We start from the raw sequence: 25,872 nt of genomic DNA, 5'->3' as shown, positions 1-25,872 counted from the left end.
TGCACTTGAAGTACTCAATAGGGTAAGAAAGGAATACACACTATTCAAGAATACTTCTATAGTGGAGCTAAACTGGTTGAATAAATGCCCTGAAGAATCTGAGAAATGCATCTTAGAGTTGAAGTCTCAAGAAGAAGGAACCAAGGAGTGTTTATGTAATGATCTAGCATCTATGCTAGAAGTTAAAGATAAAGAATATCTGTAGCTAGTTGGAGAAATGGAGATTCTCCAAAATGACCTTGAGAAATGTTAGGATGAGATCAAGGTAAGAATCCAGTTTGATGGTAGAAATGATGCCTTGGGCAAAATGTTGAAGAAGCAAAAGCATGCCAAGGAAACTGAAGGTTTAGGAAGTGGTGTCGATGAATGCTCCACTAGCAAGAATGTCCCCCACAATGACATTCTATTTGTCCCCTCAAATGGAGGAAACAAGGAACAAACCTTCACAATCAGAAATGCTCCCCAGAAGAAGGTTGACCTAAAAACAATTGGTGATGAATTGCAGATAAGAATGAAGACTTGTTCTACAAGAAGGAGGAACAATGCAGATCCAAAAGGAAAAGGGAAGATGGGAGAAGATAGCTTCTTCAGAAGCAAGAACATGAGAAGACAACAAAGTGGACCTCCTCCTGACAAAGGTCAAAGGAATGCTACTGCCCATAGGACAAAGCAAGTGTGGGAGAAGAAGAGATAAGATAGAAAAGCTACACATAATGGACAACCAAGGATCCATCCTCAAAGAAGAAGAAATGGAGATGATAGACCGGTAAGATCTCCCCATGCATGACATAATTAATTTGTAAGTCATATGCCATCCTTTACTAGTTATTTCTTTGCATGTAGTTCTTATGGCCATAGGCAAGAAGAATGTATAAAGAGATCAAGAAGGAATAATCTAGGATCTCATAGACATCATGCATATGAAAAAAATGTATCCAGGAGTAGATACATGCATGTTCCCTCTCTTGCTTATGCTAGAAATAATCCATTTGTTGTTCCTGATAATATAAATGTTGTGCATTATAACTGCAATGGATTTGGCCATAGAATGTTTGAATGCAGGAAGAGGAACTTGTAGTCACATGGAGGCCAGTATAGAAACTATGCTCTACAAAAAAGTGGATATAGAGCATATGGAAGTCAGAGGCCTGCATGGAACCAAAGGAGAAATATTCTTGTAGAAGCAAGAGGTCCACTAGTTTTGGTTGTTAATCACAACAACATGACTAGAAACAAACAGTCAAACTGGTATGTCAAGAGATTCCCCAATCATGAAGTTGGGATGGATGTTGTGTGCTACTATATCACTAGTTCTGGTTGTGATGCAAAATCTGGAAATGAAAGGACCCATTAGCAGAAGGTGGTAAGAATTTCTCCCAGACTTGAAAATGGGAAGAAGAATAAGACCAAGTGAGTATGGAGGAAGAAGATCATGGACCGACATTGTGCATTAAATGCACAAGTGATATCTACTAAGGCCTAAAGGAGATGTAGGACCTTAGGGGGAGTAGTATATTGAAATAGATCATTCACCCCATCAATAAAGATGGACACTTGGAAGATCAAGGTGTTGTTGGTATGATAGAAGAGAATGAGATGATAAATGTGTGTAGAGGCTACCTTGACTACACACCTACATGTGTCAATAGATGGAGATTAACAATTGGAATCAAATGCAAAGTGACACAAAATGTCAAGAGTCACAGGAAGGTGCTCTGGTTGTGATAGTGGACCGGTACAAGGAAATGATATGTGAAGGATGTTATCAGCATAACTGCTAACAGGCACTTGTAGGTTATGTAAGACAATGAGGTTGAAGATCATTGCAATAGCCCTGGTAGCATGGAATGTGAAGTTATGTCTTAGATGGTGTTGATGAAGAACTGAATGACATATGTTGGCCCCATGTTTAATCATGTAGGTATGCATATTTTTGGGCTAACCAGTTTAATTTAAGACATAGTGATGTCATTGTATGGATTCAGGCTCATGGCATAGGGTGTGGTGGATATGATGGAGCTAAAGATCATCAGATGATCACTTATGCACATTTCAACCAGTATATAGATATAATTGGAGTCCAAATATTAGACCTGACAAAATTTGAGGACCTATGATGTATGACTCAGAGGTGGCTCAAGTGCTTATGATGCTGAGCCGACATTCTTGAACTTGTAAAGATACTATCTGCCCAAACTATAGATGATGGAAATTGCAGTAGGAATACCTAGGAATAGTTCATGGTTATGGGTATCTGCTTGTCATTTGGTTGGTTGTATTCATACTACAATCACATTTGATTCTAAAGAAATTTGGGATCAAATGGGAGGTGATGAAGACCGACAGGTGAGTAGTATTCACTGACACATCCTTCTACAAATTAAGTATTTTAACAAATAGTATCAAATTTGCATGCTCAATTGGTGTCAGTTGATAGTTGAAGTCCTCCATCTCAGGTGATGTGACTTGAGAAGATGTAACAAGTGGTATTAAAGGAGGAGATGCATCCAATGAAGATAAAGTGGGGGAAAGAATTCTATTAGTGACTAGTAAATACTAGGAGGAATGATATCCTGACAGTGCCCTTTGCCATTGTTGTCAAAGGGGGAGAAAGATTATGTAGTATACTACATACTACATGAGTGAGAATTCATTGGATCATAGAAAGGGGGAGGGAGATTATGTTAGTATGTCGGATACTACATGGTTTGACATCAATGCCAAAGGGGGAGATTGTTGGCATTATGTTCTCACTGATGTCAACTGGTATGGCATGACTACCGATATGAGAGATGCATGTGAAACATTGTCATGAACGTGTACAGAATGAGATATCTTTGATAACACCTTGTGTTGCAGAACACTAGTAAGGTAAGGAAGAGAATGTCATTCAGAGGAATGATCACTATAGTCATTGGTACACAAGTTAGTGCCTAGCTTGTGTGGATGAAAGGGAAAGGTTACCAATACAGTCTATCACTGGTAAGGAAAGGATGTCAACTAGTAAGTGTTGTGTTGACAGTGAGTAGTTGCCAATCGACAAGCTTATTGATAACTCAATGATGAACCATTAATACCAAACTAGTATTGAGAGGGGGGTGGGTGAATTAGTACAAACACAAATATAGTCCAAAACTGGTTTGACAACAAATACTCTAAATGACTAGCAAACAGGGATACCTGTTCAAAACAGACTGCAATTGGTAAAGCCAAGAGTGTCTAAATCAAGCATTGACTAGTTGAACACTTAGCTTTTCATTTAACTCAAAACAAGCTTTTCATTTAACTCAAAACAACACTACCATTTCACCCTCATGCATAAATAGGTAAACTATCATCTGGTTGACACAATAGTTAATTCAGTATGCTTTATAGATAGGCATAAAACACAGAACCATCATATGCTCAACAAGTAATAACAAAGCATCACAAGATAAAAGCATCACACATGACACACATATTTTTCATGTGGAAAGCCAACTGGGAAAAACCATGATGGGGATGAATACCCTCAAGCTGCTTTTGAACTCTTTTGAAGTCCGCTCTATTAGGAGCCTTGTCCAGTTAAAGACATTACAATAGGTTCTGCTAGGAACCGATCCTGTTAGGGATCACTCGATTAAGGGATGGCTATAATACTCAGTCAAGGGTTAAACCTAGTTAGGGTTACCTTGTTAGAGGATTTCTAGAACTCAATAGCTAAAGGATCTCTCGAGCTCCATAGCTTCTCAGAACTCATTAACCTTGAGTTACCCGGTTAAGGGATTTCAATCAAGCCTCTTAAGACCACCCTGTTAGGGGATTTTGCATCAAGCCAATTAAGGCTACCCTGTTAGGGGATTTCACAACTATTGAAGTGGTTAGAGATCAACAGGAATTACAATGATCTGATAACAGCACTCAATGCTAATGCAGATCCATTTTGGCTCCTCTTCTCCTTCTGCACATTTATTTTGCAGGTATCTCTTTTCTCCTTTGGTCTGGCAAGAATCATGTATCTCTTTCCTTGGATACACACTCACAACTTTTGCCAACAACCTTAGATAGAAACTCAACATCGACCTTATAGGAAATAGACAGGTTGATAGCAAACACCCTAAACCCTAAACCTATTAGGTTAAGAAATTCAAGCAATTCAATCCTGACCATTGAATCATACTGCATTAAATGCAACAATCTTGAATCAATCTCAAGACATTCTCCATCTTCCATTTTCCATCGATTTCATGGTGGCTGATAAACCATCACATGTTATCACCATTTGACAGACTTTGCACATTCCTGAGGTAGATAGGAATAGTCTTCTTCATGCAAGATCCTTCACGTACACAAAGCTTATGTGGCAACATGATATGTTCTCCATTATACTACTAACTCATCACACAAAGATCACTGATTGAGTCACACAGGCTTGAGGTGCTCCAACTGGAAATCCTAAAGTGTAAACTACCTACCAACTGGTAGTAACACAATGCTTCCATGTGCCGGTTCCCGTAACTGCATGCTAGTTCATCTTGAACAAATATGCCACTTCACTTTGGCATATAAACTGGTTCATACATATGCTAGTTCCTCTCTCTTTTCACCTATCACATGTGCCGGTTCATACCATGTCTCATATTGACATCAATGACAACATACAATATCATTATGTCTTCATGCCGATTCACATAATGCCAACAATCTCCCCCTTTGGCATTGATGGCAATATACAAAGATATCTTCTCCACTTCACATCTTCTCCCCCTTTGACAACAATGCCAAAGTGGAGGTACAAGTGTCTCTGTTCCATCATGTTGCTCCCCCTGAGGAGTAGCATCCTTCAACACATCAATCAACCAAAAATTTGTCTTTACAATACCTGACTGATGTGGAACAATTACTTTTAGTTCACCTCCTAAAGAGGAAATACCCCTAATTCACCTCTCAAATGCACAAATGTTGTCTTTGGGAGAGGCTTGGTGAATATGTCTGCTAACTGCTCCTTGCTGGAAACATGTTCGAGTGCAATCTCCTTATTGTGAACTTTTTCCCTCAAGAAATGATACTTAAGCTCAAAATGCTTGGTTATAGAATGTAAAACCAGATTCTTAGATATATTGAAAGCACTTGTGTTATCACATAATATACTTACTAGTTTAGATATAGGGATCTTAAAGCCTTCCAGTACATGCTTCATCCAAATTGTCTAAGTGCAGTTCATGAAAGCTACAACATACTCTGCTTCCACTATAGACTGGGAGATACAACTCTACTTTTTACTCATCCATGAGACCAGTCTACCACCGAGAAAGAATGTACCATCGGTTGTGCTTTTCCAGTCATCTACATTACCTACCCAATCAGCATCTGTGAATACTTTCAGATTGAAATCATTGTTGTATGGGTACCACAATCCATAGTCAACTGTTCCCTTCAGATACCTAAGAATCTGCTTGACTGCAATCAAGTGGGATTCTCTGGGACTCTTTTGGAACCTTGCAGTAATAACAACTACATGTGCAATATTTGGTCTGCTATGCACTACATAATGCAACTTACCAATCATTGATCGATATTCCTTCTCATCAACTAGTGCAGAATCATCCTCTTTTGTCAATTTGCAACCAGTCACCATCTGTGTACCAACTAGTTTGCTATATTCCATACCAAAAGTCTTTAGTACCTCTTTGACGTATTTGGACTGAGTGATAAAGATTCCATCTTCCATCTGTTGGATCTGCAGTCCAATGAAGAACTTAATCTCCCCTATGAGTGACATCTCAGACTCTTTCTTCATCTCATCGGCAAACTCATGACTCATCTTGTCATCTCCTCCAAAGATAATGTCATCAACAAAAACCTCACAGATTAGGATCTGATCTCCTTCAGACTTCAAGTAGATATTGCTATCTTCACTTGTTCTCTCAAATCCAATCTTCACAAGATGGGAATGTAGGCGCTCATACCATGCCCTAGGTGCTTGCTTTAGACCATATAATGCTTTATGTAGCCTACACACCATATCACTGTCTTCAAATAGGGAAAACCCATCTGGTTGCTCTATATATACCTCCTCTTCAAGTACACCATTTAGGAATGTAGATTTTACATCCATTTGATATACTTTGAACCTTTTAAAAGTTGCATATGCAAGAAGCATAGAACTTCTTCCAATCTAGCTACAGGAGCAAAGGTTTCTCCATAGTCTTCTCCTTCTTCTTGACCATATCCTTTGCATACCAATCTGGCTTTATTCCTAATCACTGTGCCATCCTCATTCAACTTGTTTCTGAACACCCATTTGGTGCCAATGACATTTTTATGCTCAAGTCTGGGTACCAAGGACCATGTACCATTTTTTTCTATCTAGTCAAGTTCCTCTTCCATTGCCTTGATCCAGTCTTCATCTTTATGAGCCTCTTTGAATGATTTAGGCTCAAATTCAGATATCATACATGAGTTTTCTCTGATCTTTCTTCTTGTAAGGATTCATGCATCCTTATCACCTATGATCTACTTAGGGTCATGATTCAACTTGACATACCGAGGAATGGTCTTAAATAGTTCTTCTTGCTTTTCTTCTTCATCCTCATCTTCATCAGTATCAGCATTCACCAGATCAGGGACACTGTAACTGGTACTTGGTTGCCTAACAACCGGTTCCCAGAAGGTTGCAACTAGTTCATTTACAGCTTGCTCACTACCAATTTCCTCAGTTTTCTCAAAGGATTCATCAACTCTTACATTGATACTTTCCAAAATTCTTTGAGTCCTATTGTTGTAGCACTTGAAAGCTTTACTCTTGGTGGAATATCGTAGAAATATTCCCTCATCACATTTAGCTTCAAATTTTCTCTGATGTTCACTCCTCTTGATGTAACATTTGCTACCAAATACCTTAAAGTAGCTAACCACAGGTGTCTTACTGGTCCAATACTCATAAGGAGTTTTGTCCTTACCTTTCTTGATGAGTACCTGGTTCATAGTGTAGACTGCAGTGCTCACTGCTTCTCTCCAAAAGGTGTGAGCTACATTTCCTTGAATCAACATGGTTCTAGCTGCTTTAACCATAGTCCGGTTATTCCTCTCTACTAGGTCATTCTATTTTGGAGTCCGGGGGGCAAACAACTATCTCTTGATGCCAAATTCTTCACAATACTTGTTGAATTCACCGGAAGTGAATTCCCCTTCTTGATCAGTTCTGAGATACTTGATCCTTTTACTACTTTCCTTCTCCACTAATGCTCTGAAAGCTTTGAATTTCCCAAAGGCTTCAAACTTGTCTTTCAAGAATGTGACCCACATCATTCTTGAATAGTCATCAATGAGGATCATGAAGTACCTATCACCCTATACACTCCTAGTTTTCATAGAACCACACAAATCAGTATGTACAAAATCAAGCAAGTTGTCAGCAGTGAAAGATTTACCTTTAAAATTTGAGAAAGACATTTTCCTCAATTAACACTCTCTACACAAGGTATTATCTGGTTTGTTTAGCATCGGCAGTCCTCTAACTGCCTTGATCTTACTAGCCTTTACAATGTTATTAAAGTTTACATGACAGAGTCTCCTATGCCATATCCAACTATCATCAAGCTTAGCCATAAGACAGGTACTTACATTTGCATTCAATTGAAATAGGTTATCTTTGGTCTGCATTCCAGTGGCCACCAATTTACCATCTTTTCCTTTGATTCTGCAAGCTCCATTCTTGAATTTCAGAGTGAGGCCACTATCATTTAGCTGGGCAACACTTAGAAGATTGTGTCTGAGACCATCAACCTAATACACATTGTCAGCACTGCTCTTTCCATTCAGAGAGATGGACCCTTTTCCTTTGACCATGCATGGTGCATCATTGCCAAAGCGAACCACACCACCAACATACTCCTCCAAGGATAGAAACTTGCTCTGGTCACCAGTCATATGGTGAGAACAACCACTGTCAATGATCCACTCATTTGAATTATCAAATCGAGAGACAAGAGCCTTCTTGTCTACCACATCTTCCTTTACAGTAACAAACACAATGTCTTCATTCTCTTCATGTTTTGATTCCTCATCTGTGACACCTTCATCAACTACCACAAAATAGTTTCTTCGGTTTCCTCCTTTGAATTTCTTGAACCTTTTTGGTTTATCCTTGTTGTCACTATTAGGATAGTTCATAGAAATATGTCCTATCTGGTTACAGGAAAAACATTTCAAAGGTAGCTTATCTTTGTATTTACCAGTTTCTTTTGAAAATTTCCTGGCAAGAAGAGCTTCAAATTCCATTAGAAACTCTTCATCATTCATTTCTCTACTCTGATTAGGTTCCCCACTAGTGCTAGCCTCTTTTCCTTTTCTGGATGGTATAGCAGAGGCTTTAAATGTTGATTCTGTCTTTTGAACACTGCCATCAAAACTATTCAGCTTATTGGCTGTCAACTTGGCTATGATGGAGTCCAAGGACACCTTAGACTTGTCTATTGATCTTAGCTCCTGAATAGCAGCAACCCTTATTGCATAGACTGGCAACAAGGATCTTAGGACTTTACTTACCACACTGGAATCTTCTATTTTTCCACCTGCACTCTTGATTTCTCCAACAACCGTTTTGATTCTTATTCCATACTGCTGAATGGTCACTCCTTCAACCATCCACATGTCTTCAAACTTCCCTCTCAGGCTTTCTTCCTTAGCTTGTTTTATATTCTCATCACCACCATAGATATTTTCAAGAGCATCCCATACCTCTTTGGGATTTACCTTTTCCTAAACATCAATAAACGCGATGTTAGAAAGACTACTAATAAGGGCTTCCATGACTTGCCCATTTTCTTGTATCTCTCTCTTTTGGTCATCAGTGAGAATACTGGTAGGAACAACTTAGACATTCTCAATATAACTCCAATGTTGAGAACCCATGCTTCTGATGAATATCTTCATCCTATCTTTCCATATACTGAAATCTTCTCTGTTAAACTTAGGACCTTCCCTCTTCATCATTTGACTAGGATCTTTTCCTCAAGCACTTAAACTTACAACACAGAGGACCTGGAGCGCTTTGATACCAATTGATAACTCAATGATGAACCACTAGTACCAAACTAGTACTGAGAGGGGGGGTGAATCAGTACAAACACAAATACAATCCAAAACCGCTTTGACTGTAAATACTCCAAATGACTAGCAAACAAGGATACCTGTTCAACATAGACTACAATCGGTAAAGCCAAGAGTGTCTAAATCAAGCATTGACTAGTTGAACACTTAGCTTTTCATTTAACTCAAAACAACACTACCATTTAACCCTCATGCATGAAAAGGTAAACTATCATCTGATTGACACAATAGCTAGTTTAGTATGCTTTATACACAGGCATAAAACATAGAACCATCATATGCTCAATAGGTAATAACAAAGCATCACAAGATAAAAGCATCACACATGACACACATATTTTTCATGTGGAAACCCAACTAGAAAAAACCACAGTGGGGATGAATACCCACAAGTTTCTTTTGAACTCTTTTGAAGTCTGATCTGTTAGGAGCCTTGTCCAATTAAAGACATTACAATAGGTTCTGCTAGGAACCGATCCTGTTAGGGATCACCCGGTTAAGGGTTAAACCTGGTTAGGGTTACCTTGTTAGAGGATTTCTAGAACTCAATAGCTAAAGGATCTCTCGAGCTCTATACCTTCTTAGAACTCATTAACTTCAAGTTACCTGGTTAAGGGATTTGAATAAAGCTTGTTAAGATCACCCTGTTAGGGGATTTTACATCAAGCCAGTTAAGGCTACCCTATTAGGGGATTTTCCAACTGTTGAAGTGGTTAGAGATCAACAAGAATTACAATGATCTGATAACAGCACTCAATGCTAATGCAGATCCGTTTTGGCTCCTCTTCTCCTTCTGCACATTTACTTTGCAGGTATCTCTTTTCTCCTTTGGTGTGGAAAGAATCATCTATCTCTTCCCTTGAATACACACTCACAACTTTTTCCAACAACCTTAGAAAGAAACTCAACATCGACCTTATAGGAAACAGATAGGTCAATAGAAAAAACCCTAAACCCTAAACCTATTAGGTTAAGCAATTCAAGTGATTCAATCCTGACCGTTGAATCATACTGCATTAAATGCAACAATCTTGAGTCGATCTCAAGACATTCTCCATCGTCCATTTTCCACCAATTTCATGGTGGCTGATAACCCATCACACATTATCACTGTTTGATAGACTTCGCACATTCCTGAGGTAGATAGGAATAGTTGTCTTCATACAAGATCCTTCACGCACATAGAGCTTACATTGCAACACGATCTATTCTCCATTATACTGCTAACTCATCACACAAAGATCATCGATTGAGTCACATAGGCTTGAGGTGCTCCAACCAAAAATCCTAAAGTGTAAACTACCTACCAACCAGTAGTAACACAATGCTTCCATGTGCCGATTCCTGTAACTGCATGCCAATTCATCTTGAACAAATATGCTGCTTCACTTTGGCATATAAACTGGTTCATACATATGCTGGTTCCTCTCTCTTTTCACCTATCACATGTGCCAGTTCACACCATGTCTCATATTGACATCAATGACAACATACAATATCATTATGTCTTCATGCTGGTTCACATAATGCCAACACTTATGACCAGTGTACAAGCAAGATGGGCAAGGTGCTTAAGTTGTTGTTTGTGATGAAGAGGCAAAATGTTACCTATATCACATCAACACAGGAGGAGAAGGATGTATAGGTCACTGATATGTTGTGTGGTTACAGAATAGGAGGACTCCCACCAGATAAGTGATGCACCCACCATGTGACTGACAATTAATGTGTCCACATTGGATCACATGTGCCTATTTGAAGATATGCTGCACAAATAAGGAATCCACATGAGTGCATTGCAAGATGTAGATGACAAGATGAACCACCATCAAGTGGAATGTGTCTCCTATTATGCATAATGTGCATTATAGTTCTGTGAGATAAGGAAGAAGAGGTAAAGGAAAGTGTTTGAAAGCTCACACTCGATCTACCAGTGAAACAAAGGAATGTCGCGAGTGCATGAAATCAAGGTTATGCACAGAACTGGAAGAGAAGGCATGTTGGGATGCTGGTGCAACTAAAGTATGTTGGGTTTGTCTCCTTGATAAACTGGCTGAGATATGGTCCTAGCTATTTAGGGAGAAGGCAAGGCTGAGAAGATGTAGTTAGATGAAAATGACTGGATTGAAGATGGAGTCTAGTGAAGGTTGATGACATAGTATCATCAAGAGTGTTTACCAGTATGTATGTCCACCAGTAATATAGATAAGGTACAAATGTAGAAGAACCCCATCTAATGAAGATGAGCATGATTTGGATAGACATGTCTAGTGACTAGTTTAGAAATCCCACCGATAGTTCAACAAAGAGCAGACACGAGGAGTTAACCGATAAAGTGTGAGATACCAGTAGGGTTAGTAAACTAACATAAAAGAAGAACCGGTTGTATGGTAGGTCGATGATCTTGTTCATACCAACACATATGATCTAGTAGAGGTGGAGGTCGATGTGGATTCCATGTAGAGATGAAGTGGAAAGCTTGGATAGGTTGGTGAAGTTTCGTGTAAGGATAGGTGTTTCTAAAGGTATGCATTTAATATGGATCTCATGATTTGTGAATCAAATCAGAGGAGTGCGGCTTGAGAAACAATGAATGACAAAGAAAAATTAGGGAGTTGTTGGCACTTGGATCGAAGCAAGGAAATAGGATTGGATGAGGACCTTGAGAAGGAAACAACAATAGTATTAATGGCATTTTGACAGATGCAGGTTGAGATACAGGATGATCAGATTAGACAAGATATAACTGGAAGGTGTATTGGAAGGTGTGACAATGGCGGTGATGAGGAAATAGTTGTCTGGGAAATCAGATTAGACAAGATCTGATTGGATTTGGTTTTCCTCAAGGTTGATGAGGAATCCCTAACTATCCATGTTTTTGAATTGGCTTTTGGCGAGAAAACTAGGTTATGAATAAGGAAGCCAAAATCATTGAAGGGTTTTGCTGAATGGAAAAGAATAGAGTTGTTACAAAGTGTTTGAGTACTGCATGAGAGAGATAGATCAGTCAAAGAGAAAATATCTAAGGATAGCAGTGACTGAAGGAGTGAAGTTTAAACCAATGATAGGGTTTAATAGAGGGTTAACTGGTATGGTCTGAGCAACTAGTATAGTAGCTAGAGTGTGTTATCACTATTTAAGAAATGGGTTTTCTTTTCCCATAATACGCTAAATTTTTGAAATTTTGAGTTAGGTATGCTATTAACTGCTTCAAATTTGTGTTAAGTCCTTAAGGGTTTAGGGTTTTTGGTTTTAAATTGCTCAAATGTCTGATCAAAACCCTCTAGTTTCTATTCTTGCGTTACTTTATTCACTTAAGTAATGGGTCTTGGGGTTGTGTGAAGTGTCCCCCTTGTTATTTACCTAGGTGGTCATTAAATAATTATAAAATTTTGTGCCTAATGCCTTTTTCCTTCTAATGTTGTCAGGTCTAGTAAGTGTTGCGCAACTTCTAGATGAATCTATGGCTTTTGCCATTTCGTTAAGCGAAGTTGCGGGTGTGTTAAGCTATGCAAAATAGTGAAAGGGAAAAGCATGTTCAAATGTGTGCATTTGGTCGAGTTTAAAGAGACTCCATCTCACTCAAGATCAAATGGCTGGTGTTGATTCATAGCCGAAATAAGCAAGTGAATTACCTTTCACGAAATGGTGAAAAGGCTTGGTAGGACTCTGTGGTGAAGACTTTTCCATGGCTAAAAGGTGATCAAGTTCAAGAGAAATCAATGGTTCGCATTGTTTCGTGACTGATAGATGCTCATAGGTTACACTCTGTGAAATAGCGAAAGGTTTTTGGCTCAGGAAAAGGGAGTTTTAATAGAAGCATAACAAATGCACAGGTTCTCAAAGATCTAATGGCTAGCATAGTTTCACAGGAGGAAGATGCTCGAAAGATAGCTTTCGCTAAGAAGCGAAATGACATGGGGTTCCAAGCAAGCAGTCTAGCTGGTTGAGATGGCAAGTAAGATAATGGCACGTGGCCGAAAATTAAAGTGGTCAGCAAATTAGATTTAAGGACTAAAAGGTGGGCCCGAAGAGCAGATAAAGCATAAAGGTAAAAAAGGATCAACTCTATTTTGATCCAAGGGTTCTTGTCGTTTCATGGCTACAAATCAAACGAATGTTAAGGCCTATGAAATGGCAAAAGAGAAAAAGAGATTCTTCTCAGCATGATGTGGAGCGACAACTATCACTTCTTGCAAAGCTTGATTATGATGTGTCATTTGACACGTAGTTTCAAAAGGTGACTCAGGACCCGCCAAGGTGTAATCGGTAGCAATGTAGCAAATAGTGACACATGGTTGACTCTAAACTAAATCCGAAGAGTTTCCTAGAGCTAATGGTCAAATGCCACGTGCCATTTGTTAACCAGTGAATAAGTAGGGTAAGCAATAAAGGTCTCACTTAAAAGATGGTCATCTCAAGATTGATCCAACGCTTGTCGCTATTTCGTGGCTTGAAGATGCAAGTGGACTAACTCTTGCAAAATAGCAAAAAATCGTTAGCTGTCAAGATGAGGCATAGTTGGTGAAAAAGCTGATGGTCTCGGTAGGGGTTAAAGGTCGGGCAGTTAGAGTTCCATCTAACGCTTGGCATAGCTTCGCAAAAGGAAAGTTCTCATGAGATAAAGCTTGTGAAATGGTGAAAAGAGGTAGGGCCTAATGCAAAAGCAAAGAGGTTAAGGCAGTGTAAACGCCGATCAAGTCTCATCTGATCAGACGGCTGGCATGATTTCATTTGGGGAAATTGCTAGAACATTATGCTTTGTGAAATGGCGAAAGAGCAAAAAAGAAAACACACAGGCATGTTATGACCCGTTGGAGCGAAATTTTTGAATTATTCTATGAATTCAATTCTAAAGGGACGACCGAAGCATGTGGTATGAATCTCACAGTTAAGAGCTCGACTACCATATATGATCTTGTAGACGTCTAAAAATGGTCAATGCTTGCGGAATCATACTTCAACATTTGCGCATTGCCTTATTTTAGGGTTTTTGCGTCGCATTAACATTTCTCCTATGATTTGCACTTGGTCTTTATCATTTGCGAGCATCGAGTCTTTCTTCTGCATTTCTTCATTTCTCTCACTTTCGAATTTGGTCTTGTCGATAGCAATATTTGTCATGATTTTGGTCAATCTTATCCTGTCGTATCAATGTGCAAGCTCATTTGTCATCATTTTGGACATCATCAATCCTAATTAGGGTTTTGTCCTCTTATCAATCTTGTCATTTTGCAATCTATTTTGTCATCAATCCTTGTCTTCTTGTCAATTTTGTCATTTTGCGATTGATTTGTCATCGATTGTCATCCTTCTCAATCATGTCAATTTGGATCAATTTGTCATTGTTCCTCGTCAATTGGCGCACTTATCAATCAAATAGTTTGTCAAGCATTGGTCCTTTATCAAGTCAGAATCATGATCAAATCGAATCAACGTCAATTATCTTTTGTCAGGACCTAATTGTCATCCTTGCATTTCTAATTCATTTTTTAGGGTTTCATGATTTTATTCATTTAACCCTATTTGTCATTTCCCCCTCTAGGATTAATAAATTATTTGTTTATCCTAAGTCTTCGTGTCACAATTAAATGTTTATTTAATTGGCTAACTAATTATTCCTCTTTTTGTGAATTAATTAATAAATGACAAATTATTAATTGATTTACCTAATTTCTTCTAATTCCTAATTTCCTAATTTCTATTTCATCTATTTTTCAATTCTCTCCTATTTTCCTCCTAATTTCATGGGAATGACATTTCAATTTGTCATAATTTATCATAGTTTGTCATAATTGACAATCAATCAATTTTGACATAGAAATTTGTCATAATTTTGTCATGAATTATCAATCAATCAATCTTGCATAGAAAGTGCAAATTTGTCATAATTTGTCATAATTGACATTCTTGATTTGCAATTTCCATTCGAATCTCTTCATGCTAATTTGATCTTTTTTCCAATTTGTCTATAAATTGGATGAATTTCTTCAATCAAGATCCCTACCTGGTCGAATCAATCACACTTCGAGTATTCTTGCGCTACAATCTTGTCTACTTGCTTTCACATCATGCTTATGCACTAGTAGGTGAGATCCACAAACAAATCTATTTGAAGGAGAAAGAAGGACAATGGAGCCACATGGAGGAGACATTCAAGTCTGCATTTGGTTTGCTTCATTTTCAATCTTGAATTGATGTCTTGTTTTCATGTCTTTATTGAGTGTGTTTAGGATTTATCATTGCATTTGAGCTTTTGTGATTGAGCTAGACTAATATTGCCATTGCTTTGATGATTTTCAATTTCCTAGATACATTAATTGGTGAACCCGATGTGAACTAACCCCTAATCATGCTTTTGAGTGCTCTTGAGTTGATTTGCAAGTGAAAAACCCAAGAAACAGGGTAATGCAGGGTTTTCTAAGAACTTTTGCGCCTATGTGAGACAATTTGCGCCTGTGTCAAGCATTTTGCACCTATTTCAAGGACAATTTGTGCCTGTGTCAAGCATTTTGCACCTGTGTGAGACATTCTGCGCCTATGTAGGGCCAGAAACAGAGGTAAAAGGCAGTGTTTTTTACTTGCAAATTGTTCTATTTTGCATGTTGTTTCTGCTTTTTGGTTTTTGGTACCGATTCTTTGTGCAGCACCTTGGCATTATGCATGGAAAAGACAACAAATGAAACTACTAACACGTTTTATGCAGGTTCGATAGTCAAAGACTAAACATATCAAACTTCTGACTTGGGTTTTGCAGGTTGCCTTGGACTACAACTAAACTTTGTGTTTGTAATTAATATTTAGGCACCTAGTATGATTTCTAAATAGGATGGAATGAATGTATGTTTTCTTTGACTATTGAGTTTGACATTGGAGTAGGAGAGTATGCTATCATCCTTCTTAGGGTGATCAAAAATCCAGATCTTTGATACCATGCTCATGTTTTTGATTGTGTGTCACCTTTAGAGGGCCTGCCTTCCCGAACATTTTCTTTTGCAAGCAAGTGACAATCATGAGAAGGGAATGACCCAAAGTGAGTATGGCTAGAATACTTTGGCATTCTAACTCACTATAAATAAATACCTGATGAGCAAAAGCTTTGAAGGAAGGGTTACATGGGAATTGCAGTTACTTGGGAAGTGATGACCCTTGAACTCTTTCTCATATCAACATCTAAGTAGGACCTCATGGTCTAAATCATTCTTGCACGACTACATTTGTTTGGTATCTTGGTGGGCTTAATGTCTCAATCATGCTTGCATGACACCAAGGAGTAACGCTTAACAAAAATCCTTACTAAACACCCTGTATTTAGAGGCCAAAAATCCTTCTAGTTGTTTGAGAAGGACAAGTTTGGATACTTGGAAGAGATACTAAGTTCGTCATGGGGAGATTTCCATGGGGACTGATGTTTGGCTACCCTGAGAAGTGAGTGTCGTGGAGGGGAGCCCGTGGGGTCAAGCATCTATGTATTCTCCTTGAATCCCATAACGAGTCTACCTCTCAATTACCTACTGTCCTTGCCTACCATAAGAAATGTGTGAATGAGCATGATTATCTTGAGTCTAAGTTGAAATATCTTGTCTTCTTTGTTTGTCAAAAGTTGAGTTGTGTCTCATTTCAAAAACAAGACAAATTGATTAAAAACAAGGTTAAACACAAGAGTATTTCATTCAACAAAGTTCAAAACATCTTCAAACATGGTTGTCAAACATTTTTCAAAATCTTGTCTCAACATTCATGTCACTTAGATTTAGGTTCATCCTAGGTTTGCATTTTGCAAAGTTCATTGTCAATTACCAAGGTTAAGTTTCACCTAGGTTGTACTCCTTTGTATATCAATAAGGTTCATCCATTTGCATGTGTCCTCTTGCATTAGAGTAATACTATTGTCATACATTCATATTTGCATACCCTAGGTCTCTTCATTAAGCTTAGGTCATTATCATATCATATTAGGGTCATTTGCATAGTAATTGTCCCTTTTCATATAGTGTCAAAACTAGGTTTTGTCATACTTGAGTAATCCAAATCTTTGATAAACCCTAAGTCATTGTTAGGAAGTCTAGACCTTATCAAACCTTTTCTCTTTTTGTCATCAATGTCATTTGGTCAAACCTAGCTTATTATCCAATCATATAGGGGAGACATTGTCATTTTGTCCTTTTGTCACTTGGTCCTTTTGTCCTTTGAGGTCTAGACATCATTTCAATTTCTTAAGGGTCTCTTTTTAAATTTGCATTTCAAAAGTTTGTCAAAATCTTGAAAAATAACCAAAAGCATAGGTTGAATTCTTGCCATAGATTGTATTCTCATTTATTTAGTTTGCATTTAGTTTCATATCATATATTGTCCTTGAAAATTTCAAAAAATATTGCATTTGCATAAGTGACATGCCTATTGAAACAAGGTCAAAATCTAAAAAGATGGGCGAACCAACGTATCAACCCATTGACAACAAATCAAATTCACAATTTCAAACTAGTCAAACAATACAAATTGAAGGTTTATCAAACACATCACTACCACCATATGGAATGGTTCAACTTGGACCACCTCCATTATATGAACTAGTGTTTGTACCTATGAAACCAGAACATGGGAGTGTTCCACCAACACCAAGAGGAAATGCACCTTTCGATTGGAATCAACCAAACCTGCAACATGAAATTCAAACATTACATGAGGAACAAACTCTTTCAAAAGGATTTGGTTCAGATCAAGGCATTCAACAAGAAATGAATCTAAATGTCCAACCAGATTCTTCATCAGATTCTGATGCTTCTGATGATATTGATATGTTCCTTCAAGATCCAAAGTTGACAAAAAAGATGGATAAATTCTTGAACAAGGTTTTTAAGATGTTCCCACAAAAATATCTTAACATGATGAGTAATGTGACCTCCTCAAGTGAGCAAATCAATGTGCAAAAACAATAAGGCAGTGAGTTGTTAAGTTTCTCTCCGCATCCAAATGAAGAAAATACGCAACAAGAAACTCAATCTACCTTGATGAGTAAACGTGCTTCAAAGGCATTGACAGTGACTATTCCTCAAAAGTCACCATTTGAGACAATAAATAATCCATTATTCAACACAACACCTGTAACACAAGATCAAATGAAGACCACACAAATGTTGACAGTTATCCCTCAACAAGAAGTGGTTCCTCACATGTGTAAAATTGGATCAAAATCTAAGATGCAAGAAAGCTTCACGACTAGAATGCCTGATCTCACCAATGCCCAAAACAGTTCCACAATGCAACAAAGTTCCTATGTCCCACTAAGTTCAATATATTTGCCAAACACTCAAGTACGTGTTATGCAGACTATTGTGACAGATCCTTCAATAATGGCGACACAAAGAGCTATAGATAGTGGTGTGCACCAACAACAAATGTTGCAACAATTGAGTAATACACAAAAGGTACAATCGAATGTGCAAACAAACAATGTACAACAACAACAATATCGCATTCGACAACAAGTTGTAGCACCTTCTACCTCATTACAAGTTAATGCAAACTTGCAACCACTACAATGGATTGGACAAACAACACAACAAGTTAATGCAAGTTCCATACCCCATCTTAAGGAGAAACAACAAAAACCACCCAAACAAAGTTTTTTGCAAATGATGGGATTTACACCATGACAACAATTGGCACAAAGCTAGCAAATTCTGATTTGTCAGCACCAACAACAACATGTGTCTCAATATATGCCAAGACAAATAAGCTATCATACTTCACAACCACAATTGGCACCTATGCAATATCAACAACACCCTCAATTGCAATATCAACCTAGGCTACAAGAAGCACAACAACAAGGTCAATATCAAGGCATGGCACAACCACAACAACAAGAGATGTACCAAGAACATTATATGCCGGAGACACCAAAAATGGCCATTTCAAAGCATCAACAACCAATCGGAAACACGATGTATTGACAAAGAGTACCCACCAGGATTAATGATGGACCTCCAAAATCTGATACAATTGTGCAACAGCTTGAGAAGTTGCAATGACAAGTCAACGCATTGGAAACCAAAGGAACAAAGAAGCTTTACATAGATCAAGATTTATGTCCTAATCCATTTGACAAGAGCTTATACATGCCTCCATTCCCTAAACATTTTGAGGCACCTAATTTTGAGAAATATAAAGGGAATGGCAATCCAAAAGACCACATTCGAGCATTTTTCGCAGCATGTACTGAAGTGAGTTATGAGGAAACATATTTAATGTGCTTATTTGCACAAAGTCTTACTGGACAAGCCATGGATTGGTATTTGCATCTACCAGGAAATATAAAGACTTGGTTGGAATTGGCTCAAAAATTTATATCTCACTTCGCATTCAACATTGACAGTGACGTGACCATGTCAGATTTATGCAATACCAAGCAAAAGCAAGGTGAACCATTAGTGACTTTCTTCTAATGATGGCGAAGCTTGTATAGTCATTCTTCCCTAGATATACCTGAAGAACAACAAGTGAATTTATTTATCCAAAATTTGGTCCTAGAAATGATGTATGAACTCAAATTGAAAAGTCCCAGTACTATTGAGAAACTCATTAAGAAAGGGATGAATATTGAAACTGCTCTTGTAGCTAAGGGAATCATTAAGCTCAACAAAAATAGTGACAACACAAACAATTCAGGGGACAGAAATAGATTTTGGTATAAAAACAAGAATGTCACTAATGATGGAGTTGTTGATGCAAGAGCGGTGAATGCAAATCAACCCCCATTCACAATCAATAAATTGAGTGTTCCTAATATGTCAACTATGGAACAAAATCAAACACCAGTGAGCAATGTTACTCAACAGCCACAATACCAACAACATACTCAACAATACACTCAACAATATAATCAACAACAACGCCAGCAACAAAACCAGCAACACAAACCTTTCTAATCGAGGGATGGGCCTCCTCGATAGTTTACACCATTGGGAGAGCCTATTGAGTCAGTAATGAAACAATTAATACAAGCAAAATTTATTAAGCTACCAGATATCAAGGCAGAACCAATGGTAAAACCGCATTGGTGGAATGATAATGCATACTGTGAGTACCATCTATCAAAAGGACATAAAACCGTGTCATGTTTTCAATTGAAACATATGATTCAAGACTTGTTAGAGCAAGGAGTAATTAAGGTAGATCCACCCAACGCGACCTCTAACACTGATCATACCATTTTCAAAACTCCTTTTCTTAATCATGACAAGGGTAAAGCATCTTCTTCAAACTCTACCCAAACAGCAAATTATGCAAGTACTGGTTATAACAATGTCATCAATTGTTTTCAAGTGTCAAATGAGTATGTTTCCACCCTAAGAATAAAGGGACAAGATCCTTCTTGTGCAGTCACCACTCATCGATCCAAAATAGTCCTGAAAGGAGCTCCTATAGCTCCTCCCAAACCAACTCCTACAAGTCAGTATAATCTCTTGGATCATCTAGGAAAAACACCTGCACAAATATCAATCCTTGAGTTGTTGAAAATGTCCCCCATGCATCATGGAGTCCTAGATAAAGCTTTAATTGAGTCCACTATCCTGACAGACATTGATGTTGATCAGTTTCAAGCTTGAATTGGACATCTAGCTGTTTCCCAAAATCTCGCATTTTCTGATAATGATATCTCACCTGATAAGCTCCCTCATAATGATCCTTTACACCTTGAAGTCTTTGTCCATAATTGCAAAATCTGACGAGTCTTGATAGATGGCGGAGCGAGTCTTAATATTTGTACCTTGAGAGTGGTCATTGGCCTTGGTTATATAGAAAATGACATTGATGCTTCCAAAACACTTTCTTACATTACCTATCAGAGTCGGTCTAGTGACAAAAAACACTTTCTTGCAGGTCTTAGACCTCGATCTCCCTTACAATATGATTCTTGGCTGTCCATGGTTCCACGCAATGAAAGCAGTTCCATCCACCTATCATCAATGTTTAAAATATCCTTACAATGGAACTGAGATAACAATTCTAGGAGATCCTAATCCATTTCAATTTTGTGCTACTCTAAAGGATTCCCCTTAGCAACAAGTCCCAGTCAATAGAGAGGCCCACTCACATAGTTATGTGGATCCTAATGAATTGTTAGATTTTGTCAAAGGAAAATTGAAGATACAGGACCAATGATGCGGAGAATATTCAATGGATCAAACATTCCTCATCGGGAATTTACCAATATCTCCAAAATCATATGGCAAACCACATTTGTTGCAAAAGGAACTTAAGGTAGTTATTCAATATCAGCCTCCCACTACATTTACAAGATGGGGTGAACTTGACAAAGAAACTTTAGATGATGATGTCATAGATTGGCTTTATAAGGATCCAACTGAGACCCCACCTGTTAGGTTGCCAGTGGAATGGTACGACAAAGGATTTACTATGTTGCAAAAGAAAGGATATGATGGCTATAGTGGCTTAGGCTTGAACAAGAATGGAAGGCTAGAACCTGTTATACCCAAGATGTGACCTCCAACTTTAGGGTTAGGTTTTGTACCATTGCGAATTGGATCCTCATCTACCAAAGTGACCATGTGTGGAAAAGGGTGTGACTCTGATGATGAAATAACACCTGAGGATACCCGACCCAAAACTGATTCCAATGAATGGGAGTGGAGTTCTTTTTCTTCTAGCTCCTATGCCCTTGACAATATTTTCCTTGACCCTGATAATTTGCCTATGGAAGACAAACATGAAATAACTCCTCTTCCTAAAACATGTCCTAATGCTTGGATAGAGTCATTCTGGGATCCAAGCTTCGAATCAGATACAAGTAGTTTAGACAGTGATACCACAGATGTTTACATCTTTACCATCTCAGTCCTCTCTCTCCTTAAAACTGATGATGACATGCCCCTCGTCTATCCCCAGCTTATCCAACATGACCAACAAGAACCACTCACATTGGACTATTTTCAAAATGACAAAGCAATTGCAGAATTCCTTGGACTACGGGAAGGCATACCACAAGGTGATCATAAGGCAGGATTTGCTATTGACCTAGATTCCACAGCATATTTTGGGAAGTCAACTCCATCTTCCAGTCATCAAAATGAAAAAAGAAAAGAAAAGGTAAAGAATCAAAAGAATAGGTCTTTGAGTGAAAACCGTAAGGCACTCTCTGATCATACAAAAGTAAAAATAAAAGACATACCTACAGGTAAAAACCTCTCTAAGGCGCCCAAAGGTGGAAGAGTGGACATACCCTTATCAAGCTAGGATAAATCAACATTGCTTGTGGAAATGACCAAAGAAATCAATTTGGGTACACCTGACAACCCTAAGGTCATTCATTTTGCTTCTTCTCTATCAAAATAGGAAAAGATAGATTTTGTCAGTTTCTTTCTTGAGAAGAAGATCAGCTTTGCATGGTCCTATGCAGATATGCCTAGCCTTGTTCTAGAATTAGTCCTTCATCACTTGCCATTAAAAGTAGATGCCAAGCCTGTCAAACAAAAACTTAGAAAGATGCATCCCCAGGTGGCTCTTTTGGTCAAGGTAGAACTGAAAAAATTACTGGATGTGGGCTTTATCAGACCCATCGATTATGCAGACTGGATTTCAAATTTGGTACCAATTAGAAAAGTAACTGGGGGCATCAGAATCTGTATAGATTTTAGGGATCTCAATAAAGCATGCCCTAAAAATGATTTTCCACTGCCAAATATTGACATTATAGTTGACATGACTGCTGGATATGAGATGCTCTCATTGATGGATGGTTTCTCTGGCTATAACCAAATTCGCATTGCTCTTGAAGACCAGCATAAGACTGCATTCACATGTGCTTGGGGTACCTACTATTGGAATGTGATGCCCTTCGATCTTAAAAATGCAAGTGCAACATATCAAAGAGCGTTGATCACAATTTTACATGATTTCATGTATACTTTGATGGAGGACTATGTTGATGACTTATTATGCAAATCTGTCACAAGAGATAGTCATTTAGCCATCTTGGGCCCAATCTTTGACTGAATGGAGACCTACAAGCTCAAACTCAATCTAAAGAAGTGTGTCTTTGGTGTCATAGCTGGCAAATTACTAGGGTACATTGTTTCTCACAGAGGCATTGAAGTCAACCCTGCCAAGGTTAAAGCAATAATGGATATGCCTCCTCCTTGTAATCTCCGTCAACTAAGAAGTCTGCAAGGAAAGCTACAGTCAATCTGCCACTTTATAGCTCAGTTGGCAGACAAATGTCATCCATTCCAGCATCTATTGCATAAAGGTGTCGCTTTTAAATGGACTGAGCAATGTCAATCAGCCTTTCAAACTCTCAAGGACTATTTGTTGTCACCGCCTATTCTAATGCCTCCTATAGAAGGAAAGCCATTTATATTGTATATTTCTGCAACTGAAATGGCACTAGGAGTTCTCTTGGCCCAATAGGATGAGAACGGCAAAGAGCGAGTTATTTATTATATCAGTCAGACACTAGTAGGCTATGAGCTGAATTATTCAACTATTGAAAGGGCATGCTTAGCAGTGGTATTTGCAACACACAAGCCCCGACACTATATGTTAAATCACCAAACATTGCTGGTTGCAAAAATTGATCCCCTAAAATACTTGCTTAGTAGAGCAGCTTTGACTGGTCGCCTAGCAAAGTGGGTTATGATCCTTAGTGAATTTGATATTGAGTATATGGAGCGAAAGGTGATAAAAGGACAAGTCATAGCAAATCAACTTGCAGAGGCTCCTATTTATGATGATCATCCCATGTTGACCGATTTTCTAGATGAATCAGTCTTTGCTCTCACATCTTCTAATGAATGGAAGTTATACTTTGGTGGATCCCATACCAAGGTCGGGTCCGAAGCAGGCATCTTGTTTGTCACCCCTCAAGGTGATGCTATTCCCAAGTCCTACAGAATAACTTTTCATTGTACCAATAACATTGCAAAGTATGAAGCACTAGTCACAGGACTCCGAGTAGCAGTCCACTAGAACATTATGCATTTACAAGTCTATGGAGATTCTCAATTAGTCTTCCGACAAGTGAATGATGACTATGAAATAAAAGATGAAAAGCTTATTCCCTATAAGCATATGGTAGATTTCTTCAAGACAGAATTCATGGCTATCCATTTCAGTCTAGTTCCAAGAATGCAAAACAAGTCGGCAGATGCGATGGCTATGATTGCTTCCATGTTAAATATGCCCCACAATATGGACAAATGTGAATTTTTGGTCAAGCAGTTGCTTGTCCCTTCTTTTGACATTTCGACAACAGATGTGATGTGCATTCTTGTTGGTCCTAACTCCCCATGGTACAAAGATGTATATCAATATTTGAAATCCCAAACCTTACCACCTAACCTTTCCGCTAACCAACACTGAGCCTTCATCCAAAGGATGGCCAAATATGTCATCATTGCCGACACCCTTTACCGTCATTCCTTTGACCATACCCTCCTCAGGTGTTTGGATTTTGATGAAGCACAAATGACTTTACATGAGGTTCATGATGGTATATGTGGGGGCCATTTCAATGGTCTGAGATTAGCCAAAAAGTTGATCCATGCTGGGTATTATTGGCCCACTTTGGAAAAAGATGTTCATGATTTTGTTAAGAAGTGCTACAAATGCCAGATCCATGGAAATTACATTCATGTACCAGCCCAATAGCTTCATTCTGTCATATCTCCGTGGCCCTTTTCTCAATGGGGATTGGATCTTATTGGCAAAATTCACCCAACATTTGCAAATGGACACAAGTTCATCATTACAGCCATAGAGTATTTTACAAAATGGATCGAGGCTATCCCCATGACCTATATCACTGGTGTGCAAATTTCAAAATTCCTATTGAATTATATCATATGCAGATATGGGGTTCCCCTTGCCATAGTCACAGATAATGGTCATCCCTTCAAGAATAAAGATGTCAAGGAACTCTGTGAAAAGTTTCATATCCAACACCGTTTCTCCAGTCCATACTATCCACAGGGTAATGGTCAAGCCAAAGCATCAAATAAAACCATTATCAAGATCCTGAAAAAGGTTGTCAATGACGCTAGTCGAGATTGGCATGTATAGTTGAATCTAGCACTATGGGCCTATCACACTTCTATCCACACACCTACTGGTGCAACACCTTATTCCTTGGTGTATGGTGCGGAAGCCATTTTACCCTTGGAAGTGGAGATTCCTTCCTTGCGTGTTTCCTTGCAACATCTGAATGATGATGAGATGCACAGAGTCTCTCGGTTGCATCAGCTTGAGATGTTAGATGAGAAATGTCAGACAGCCCTAACACATTTGCAAGCATATCAAAACCGTCTCCATCACTCTTATAATAAGAAGGTCAAAGGGCGACACTTCGAAGTGGGAGATCTGGTTTTAAAGGCAAACCCCAAGAATGCACAATCTACTGACATCATCAAAGGCAAGTTTGAACCTAATTGGGTTGGGCCTTTCATAGTGACTGCAGCCTATGGCTCGAGGGCATATCAGCTTGCCACTCTAGAAGGTGAACCTTTGTCTGATCCTATCAATAGCATGCACCTTCGCAAGTACTAGGCATAATTTTCTATCAGCACTTCTTCAAGTATGATCCTGAAAAAAATACAAAAAATTCAAAAAAGCATAAAATACAAAAAAAATCAAAAAAAGTAAAAAAAATAAACAAAATAGAAAAAGAGCAAAAAAAGTAAAGAAAAATGATTCGCCCTCTAGTAAAAACCTAGCAAATAGGCGCTTTGGGCAAGTACCTTGGTGAAAACCTAGCAAATA

This window comes from Cryptomeria japonica, chromosome 6 (genome assembly GCF_030272615.1).
Source record: "Cryptomeria japonica chromosome 6, Sugi_1.0, whole genome shotgun sequence".
Taxonomy (NCBI): Eukaryota; Viridiplantae; Streptophyta; class Pinopsida; order Cupressales; family Cupressaceae; genus Cryptomeria; species Cryptomeria japonica.
This window is presented reverse-complemented; position numbering follows the sequence as displayed.